Here is a 7859-nt window from a genome sequence, read left to right as displayed (position 1 = left end):
ATCGTCATCTGCCTGAACAACACTCCTACATTGGGACATCAGCTGGACATCAGCTCACATACTGACGTTCACCTTAATGAACAGGCTACTTCTCTTATGGATGAGACTCTCACCATCTTCTGGCAGCCCATACCACCTGATAATACCATGTGGCCTCCTAACCACCTTTGAGATAAGAATTATTATATACTTCACCATCATTTCCCCTGGTCCATGAGGAATTTTCTCCAATGCCATTTTAATATACGCACCACTCCCCACCCACCTTCTTCAGGGTTTTTGGCCATCATACTGGCATCTCACTGGTGTGCATCTGTTTCTGCTATCCATTTCCACCTCACCTGGAATCATAAGACTCCTTGCTATTACTTTGGACATTTTTCATCTTACTCCCAATGTTATACAGGTCATTACCACCCACTCTTGTTTGAGAAGACATTTTTGAAATCTGTGCATAATGCTCTTTGAGCATGGCTGATAAACGAATAACCCTTATTAATTCTACCACTCTCTTACAATTGTGGAACAAAAAAATTTAAGTGTGCTGTGAATGTAAACATTTATTTTTGAGGTATGCATTAACAAAAAGATTTAGGTGTGCTGTGAATGTGATTGTTTTGATGTGAACATTTATTTTGAAGTATGTATTTTTTCTGAATAACATTTGACTCTCCTTCACCCCACTAGGCAACCGGGGTGGTTTGAAGAATCGGGGTGGACTGTTACGAGTATTATGTTTGCTGTGAATTAAACATATTGAAAGTGTATAAAAATATGATACATTGTAAAACCTATATAAAAACAATATTGTGTGCACTTCAAGCCCTATGAAGTAAACAAATACCATATGGTGACTGATATGCAAATCAGCCAACTCCCAGCTGGTGCTGATATGCTAATCAGTCAAACCTCAGCTGGTACCAATATGCAGATCTGCTAACCCTAAGCTGGTGCTGATAAACAGACCTGCTATGAATATTTAAACTCCACTAGCCAGGAGACCAACGCCACTTCCTTCCGACCAGCAACATGCATCACGCTGATCGGGAGCATCCCAGACAAGGTGGACTGGACACTCCGCCCGTCCCGACGGATTCCCTGGGCGTCCTGGAGGTGTATCGAGACTGGGAACTAGCTAGGACTGGTTCGGAGCCAGCTGCAGGAGGACTAAGATTCACATCACAAGGTGAGCACAGCTTGGGGAAGGCTGAGGCACTATCGGGAATTAGGTTGTAACCCCCCCCTCCCCCCGCCCCAATGAGGTGTGTGTATGAGCAACTTAGTTCCTGCCTAAGTTAATTCATTTAGCGCCTGATGGATGGTCAATTTGATACCATTGCCTGCTCGAAACAGGAACTATAATCCCAGCATTTGGAAAGTGGAGGCAGGAGGACCATAAATTCAGGGCCAGCCTGGACTGCGTAGTATGACCCTTTCTATCTATCTAGCTAGCTAGCTAGCCAAATAAATAAATTTAAAAGGAGAAAAAGGAAATAAATTTTTAAAAAAGCATAACAAATTTAACCTAAGTTTTATATTACATGAGATCCTTCAGAAATGAAGCCCCAATAAGCCAGGGTAGCCTGTGTTTTTATGGACAGTCATGCAGAAGTATGATTAGAGAACAAAAAGATATGATCTAATGTTAATACATGGGGGAACTCAGCGTGGACTGTTTGTTTAGATTCTTCTGTTTGTCTTTGTGTCTCTGTTACTATCCTCCAGAAATAGGGAGGTCCTCTCTGGAATGAAGATCTTGTAACTCCTTTAGAGGAAGATCAGAGATTCTTTTATGAACTTTAGGGGAGAATGACAGGAGAAAGAGAAACTTTCCTGTTTCTGCTGTTTTCTCACAGAATAAAGTGTCAGATTACGGAGTAATGTTACATGCCAGTGTGAAATGTGGGCCAGTGTGGACAGTCCTTGCCTTCACAGGCTATAGAATTGGCTCGTGAGGCAGCTGATTGATTTGTGAGGCAAGGCCAGTATAAAAGTAGGATTTATTAGGGAGAAAGGAAAGGCTATAGCTACAGCAGTGTACCGGGGCCCAAAAACCAGTGACTCCCTGCTCAGGTGAAGGCTGGGGCTTTCTGTGGATGCTTTAACTCTGGGTTAGGGTATCTATTAGGAGAGTTTTTTTTCTATTGGCTGTGGATTTGCCCACACAGGCTCTCTTAGATGAGCTGGTCTGTTTGCCCCTTATTGGGGGGTGGGGAGGAACAACCTTGAGAGCATTTTTTTTAATCAACCCCATTGCAGATTTATGAGACCCTGTATCTACTCCTCAGGGTGCAGGAATGCAGCTGTACAGCTCCTTCTCAGTGTGCAGGGCTCATAGTGCTCTCCATGGGGGATGGGATACGCACTCATTTGTCCTCTAGGTTCCCAGACCCAACAGTAGCATGCCCTGAACCCAGTCATTTCTCCAGATCACTTCATGTATTTCCTTATCTCACGCAAGCAGCATTATCTTCTGTGTGAAAGACTATAATGAAAAAAGTGTCATGTGAATAGTGGATTAATATGGCATCTAGTAAGTAATTTCAATGCTCAAATACCATATAACTTAAATAATACTTCTCTCCCCTGTTAAAAAGAAAAAGTAGCACATTCCACAATCTTTATTTAATGTGACAATACATATCATAGTTTCTCCTTCTTTGGGAAGGGACGCCCACTGTACACTCACAATAAGTTCACTTGATTACCCATCAACCTATTTTGAAACTTTACCAAGCCCTGGTACCTGAGAAGTGCCTTGGGCTGGAGAGATAAATGAGCACAGTTTCTGAGCAAACCCAACCAGCCAAGAGGAAGTGACCAACTATCAAATGTGCATTCCATCCTCTGTTGATTGGGCTATTTTCTGGCTATTCTTATGTAGCTGGCTGCTTTTTTTTTTTTTTTTTTTTTTTGGTAGGGGTTCTATACTGGGGATTGAACTCAGTGACTATGCTCGTGCTCTACCATTTAAGCCATGACCCCAAGTCCTTTTGTTTTGTTGTTGTTGCTTTTAGTTTGTTTTTCAGATAGAGTCTCCTACTTTTGCCCCAGCTGGTCACAGACCACAATCTTCCTACCTCTACCTCCTGAGTAGCTGGGATTAGTAGGCATGAACCACCTGGACTGTACTTGGATTTTTCATAGATGCACCAGGCTTGTGAGAAGGAGCCATGATCATTGAGAAGGAGCCATGATCATTGCAGCCTGTTCCATCCCTCCTTCCTGCTCAGCCCTTCTCTATTCTGGAAAGGATTCTTAGCACTTGAGCAACCTGAAGAGATTTGAAAACAAAGGATATTGTTAAGAACCAGTTAATGGCCACTAGCCTAGAAAGATACTTTATTAGCAAATAAGTCCTTTTGAGACTTACTCTGAGGACTCCTAACCTTCGCTTGTTCCTGCTTTAAGAATTCTTTAAGGAATGGAGCTGAATGCTCTTCTTGAGGTCAAAGAAACTGGGCTGTGTTTTACAAACTGGCTTTCTTTCTTGTTCAATAATTGGATGCCTGTGAGAGCTATGAAACTGAGATACTTTGGCTTGTGTCGTGATTGAGACGCTAAGTGTATTGGACTGCTGGAAAAATTTATACTTGCACCCAGAGTTGATGTGGGATCTAGGAGATAAAGTGGTCCTTGATTCTTAATTGAAGACATATACACTGCATGTTGAGGATGGAGTCTCTCATTCCACTGTGTGAATAAGAGTCAGTTGTGAAAGGACCATTGAAAACCCAGCTCCAGAAGCACATACCAAATCTGCTTAACAATGCTTGTTGTGGTTGTGCACAGGGACCCTTCAATTTCCAAAGTAAAGGTGGTCTGGGGATGTTGATTATTCTTAAGATTGTCAAACCACTGAGCAGAACCTGTCCCACCTCCCCACCCCCTGGCCAGTTTAAAATCAGTATGAGTGCTGTGTAATCTAACCAACAGGATTGATGGAGGTCAGGCATTAAGGGCTAAAATGGATTAAACAAAAGACATTCCACTTGTAACAAGAAGGAAAAACTTCAAAGGTGGGATTTGTTCTTGTTATGACAAAGGAAGTGGATTTACAAATGCCTTGAGGCAAACCCCTTTGTGACTTTCAATTTGCTCTCCTCTGTATGGAGATCTTTTTTCTCCTTCTTCTTCTTTTCTCCTGTCTCCCACCCCACTCTCAGCTCCTAGTGTCCTCCCTAGGTTAAGAATTTCAGGTTTAGAGGATCTGATTGAAAATGCTTTTTCTAGTTTGTTTTTTTAAAGACCAGGACAACAGGCATCACCCCCAACAAATGATCAAATTACATTACCAGGTCTCATCATTCAGAAGTGTAGCAGTAACGATCTATGAGCAAGGGAGGGGGAGGGCTATTTAGATCCCTCCATCAGGGAGAGTGGAACACATATCCAGGTGCTTGCATTTGGCCTGAAAATTCCAAAGAGAGAAACATATTTCAACATATTGAAAATAACTCCTTTTCAATATTTCAACATATTGAAAATAACTCCTTTCCATTAACGCACCTCACTACACAGACTTACAGGGTCAGGATTTGACACATTGGGGTTATTTTCAATACCCTGATGCAATGTTATAAAATAACTTCTGTTACACTAAAGCTGGTAAACATAACTCGTCTTCTAGAATTGAAAGCATTTTGTAGTTTTGGGTGATATGTGTATTCATATATTCATACGCAAACATAAATAATCTATATATCAGCTATCACAGTCAAAATATCCTTAAAATACTGCAGTTCTCTGAGGCGGAAATGGAAACAGAGCTGGTATGTAATTGTGGCACCAGAGCTCCTCAAACTTGAGGGCTGTACAAACCCTTTTAAAAAGAAGAGGAAAAAAGCCCACCTCTTACTGCTCTCCAGATGCTGACTTCAATTATGTCTAAAATAATATTACTTGAATATGTGTGCATATAAAACTAGTAATGAACTCCTTATATTATAGCTTTTATTCAATTATAAAACCAAAGTTTAAAAAAACAAAGTTAATGCATTAATTACAAACAAATTGCAAAACCAATAAAATTCAAATTAACAACATTAAATTAATGTGGCACAACATGTTTTATTGTGATTGAATCACCAATTACAACATGAACAAAGTGCTGGCAGTCCCTCTCACATTCTTCTCAGGTGGACATGCCAACTGAGAAGCCTTTTTCAAATCAAATACCATAAATCATTTGACCCTGTGTATTATTATTTTCTTTGAATAATTGTCATCATGATAATCTTTTCAACTGTAAAGTATACCATTTCATTTTTCCAATGCAGTTGTAAAAAACCTGTGTATTGAATCTGCCTATGATCTCACTCCTTCATGTGGAACAGAGAAAGAACTTCAAGTTCCAGTAAACTGCCACCAACCATGGGCCTTGGTGCTGAAATCAGGCGGCAGGGCTGTAATATGTTGTGACCCAGTGGATTCAGATTGTGATTATATTACTTTTTTTAAAAGTCTGTCATCTATATAAAAATAAAAAGAAATAGATGTTTGTAGAGAACATGTCCTTAAATCATTTTGTTTTGTGGTAGTGGGGATTTAACCCCATATCCAGTGCCAAGTTCTCATCACTTGAGCCATACCCCAACTGTGCTTGCATCTCTATTTGAGAGCTATAAATAAGTTTTAGAAGTAAGCAGTGTATGTCCCCCAAAATTTATTCTCTTGCTACAGGATTGAGCATCTGAGTTAAAGAACAAAGATAATTCTTCCTTTATTTGAGGCAAGAGTTCAGGTCCCAATCAAAAAACTTTTTCATTACCTAGCTAATTAGTGTTCCTAGCTAATAAACCAGTCAGCAAGCCAGCTAATAGATAAGATGCCTCTCCATAAGGAGCTTGCTACTTGGGATAGATGGACAGAGACACACACACACAAATACTTAAGTGTTCAAAGTTTGCTCATAAAACATCCATATTTCTTAATTTACACACAAAAGGTTTAAATTAGACTTTCAAAACATTTGTCATTTACATTCGAATACTTCACAAAACTTCAATCATATTACATCCTTCTGTGTGGTGAAAAATGCCATTTCTGTATGATGCCTCAGTTGTTTGAAATGAGGAAACTTGATAGCATTCAGGTTTTGATATTCTAGAAAGACGCCTGCCATTAGAATGACTGTGAAAGCTCTGACCATCACAACCAAGCAAAGCCTGAGATATCTTACAATTGAATTGGGTATTAATATATTTTTGTCAAAGTTGTGTGAGTGTTAGAAATAAAAAGTATATGGATAAATGCACACTTCAGATACATTTCAACATCTTTAAAATCAGAAAGAAATTTACATACAATGAAAAACCAAAAATATGTAGAATCCAATCTTGTGACTTTCCTGTGCGTGGATGAGGTGTTCAGACTCAGTGATAATAGGAGAATTATAGACTAATGTTTAACTCGACTCCAAGGCAATGGACTATTTGAGATCATTCCTCCTGTGGGTGTTTAAATATAATTTTTCTAAAGCAGGAGCAGTGTGTTCTATTGGGATTGCTGGCAAAAATCCAGTCTCTGTCCTGCCTGGACCATCTGTCCATCAAGCAATCTCCATCCTCAGCCTAGCTAGAGATAATTCAAGTCTTTCAACTCTGAAAGACTCAGAATTAAGTGCAGAAGGAGGCTTAAACTTGCAATTTCAGTAAAAATAAATCTGTACATATTTGGTATTTTAGCTTAGAGTATTTAGGAGAATTTGTCCCATTAGAATATGTGATTAGTCTTATCATTCCAGTAAGAAAATGTGTGATTTGGTAATTGATTTAGACTTGTGATTTTAAGATGAACTCTAACAAAGGTTATAAATAGCATTGGACTGAGTAAGAGAACTTAGAATCACCACATATGTATTTTTGAGGTAATATCTTTTTATGTAGCCCAGGCTAGCCTCAAGCTCATGATCCTTCTGTCTCAGCCCCCTGAGTGCTGGGATTATAGGCATGCTCCACTGTTCCTGGTATAAATTTAATTTCTTGAATTTATATGAATAATTTGAGAACTTTGAAAAGTTCGATCGGTTAGACCAATTTATCAAATTAGCTAAACAGATAAATAAAATAATAAAAATTGTAAGCCAAACATAAAAGCTATAGAAGAACTAGGTTTTTGAATTTATAATTTTAACATAACAAACAGCACAGTTTTAAAACTGAAGTTAACTGACTAGAATCTTCTGCACCAGATAAAATCTTCATAGGCAACAAGAAATTCACAACTGATACAATACTTCTTTTATTGTTTCACATGAAAATATATGAACAATTGTAACCTTCTTAATCAGCTCTGCAAACGAAGTATAAACCGAGTTTAATTTTTATGATGACGTGGTTGACAAAAGAATGTTTGTAATCTATGTCAAAAAATAAGACTACTGCCTGTTACATCCACTACTGCCATCACTGTCACTGTTTACATCCTCTTGGGATTATCAGGGCAATAATGTTCATCTTGCCAAATCTTATACAATATGGCTGCCCTCTGGATGCATGCCTGTATCATGGCATGGGTAAGTCTGAAGCTCTACTCATAGTAACAAGCTCTTACTAGCAATGTACCCCATACCCTCTCCTTCCTACCTTTTTTTACAATCCCTCTCACCCCATCTCTATCCCAACCTATATCCCATTTTTAGCAGTAGAGATATCACTGTTATGGAACTCTCCAACAAACTAAGGAATTGAATGGGTAATAGCTACTGCTATGGAATGAACAGTACTGTTTCCCCAACACACCCCACCCAAACTTTTATGTTGAAGTCCTACTCCTCAATGTGATAGCATTTTGAGACGGGGCTTTGGGAGATAATTGTGGCTAGATGAAGTCATAGGGTAGAGCTCTTGTCATTGGAT

The 7859-nt window shown here is 39.1% G+C and overlaps 1 long non-coding RNA gene across 3 annotated transcripts in view; it reads left to right on the top strand.

The window, feature by feature from the left end:
* The first annotated feature begins 1002 nt into the window (after positions 1–1002).
* Positions 1003–7859, top strand: part of LOC109700683 (uncharacterized) — a 32397-nt gene continuing 25540 nt past the window's right edge. For all 3 annotated transcript variants that reach the window (XR_012445893.1, XR_002213716.2, XR_012445894.1), the window contains exon 1: positions 1003–1186. This is a non-coding gene — a long non-coding RNA (uncharacterized lncRNA). The remainder of the gene's footprint in view (positions 1187–7859) is intronic.

This window comes from Castor canadensis, chromosome 3 (genome assembly GCF_047511655.1).
Source record: "Castor canadensis chromosome 3, mCasCan1.hap1v2, whole genome shotgun sequence".
NCBI classification, from domain to species: Eukaryota; Metazoa; Chordata; class Mammalia; order Rodentia; family Castoridae; genus Castor; species Castor canadensis.
This window is presented reverse-complemented; position numbering and strand designations above follow the sequence as displayed.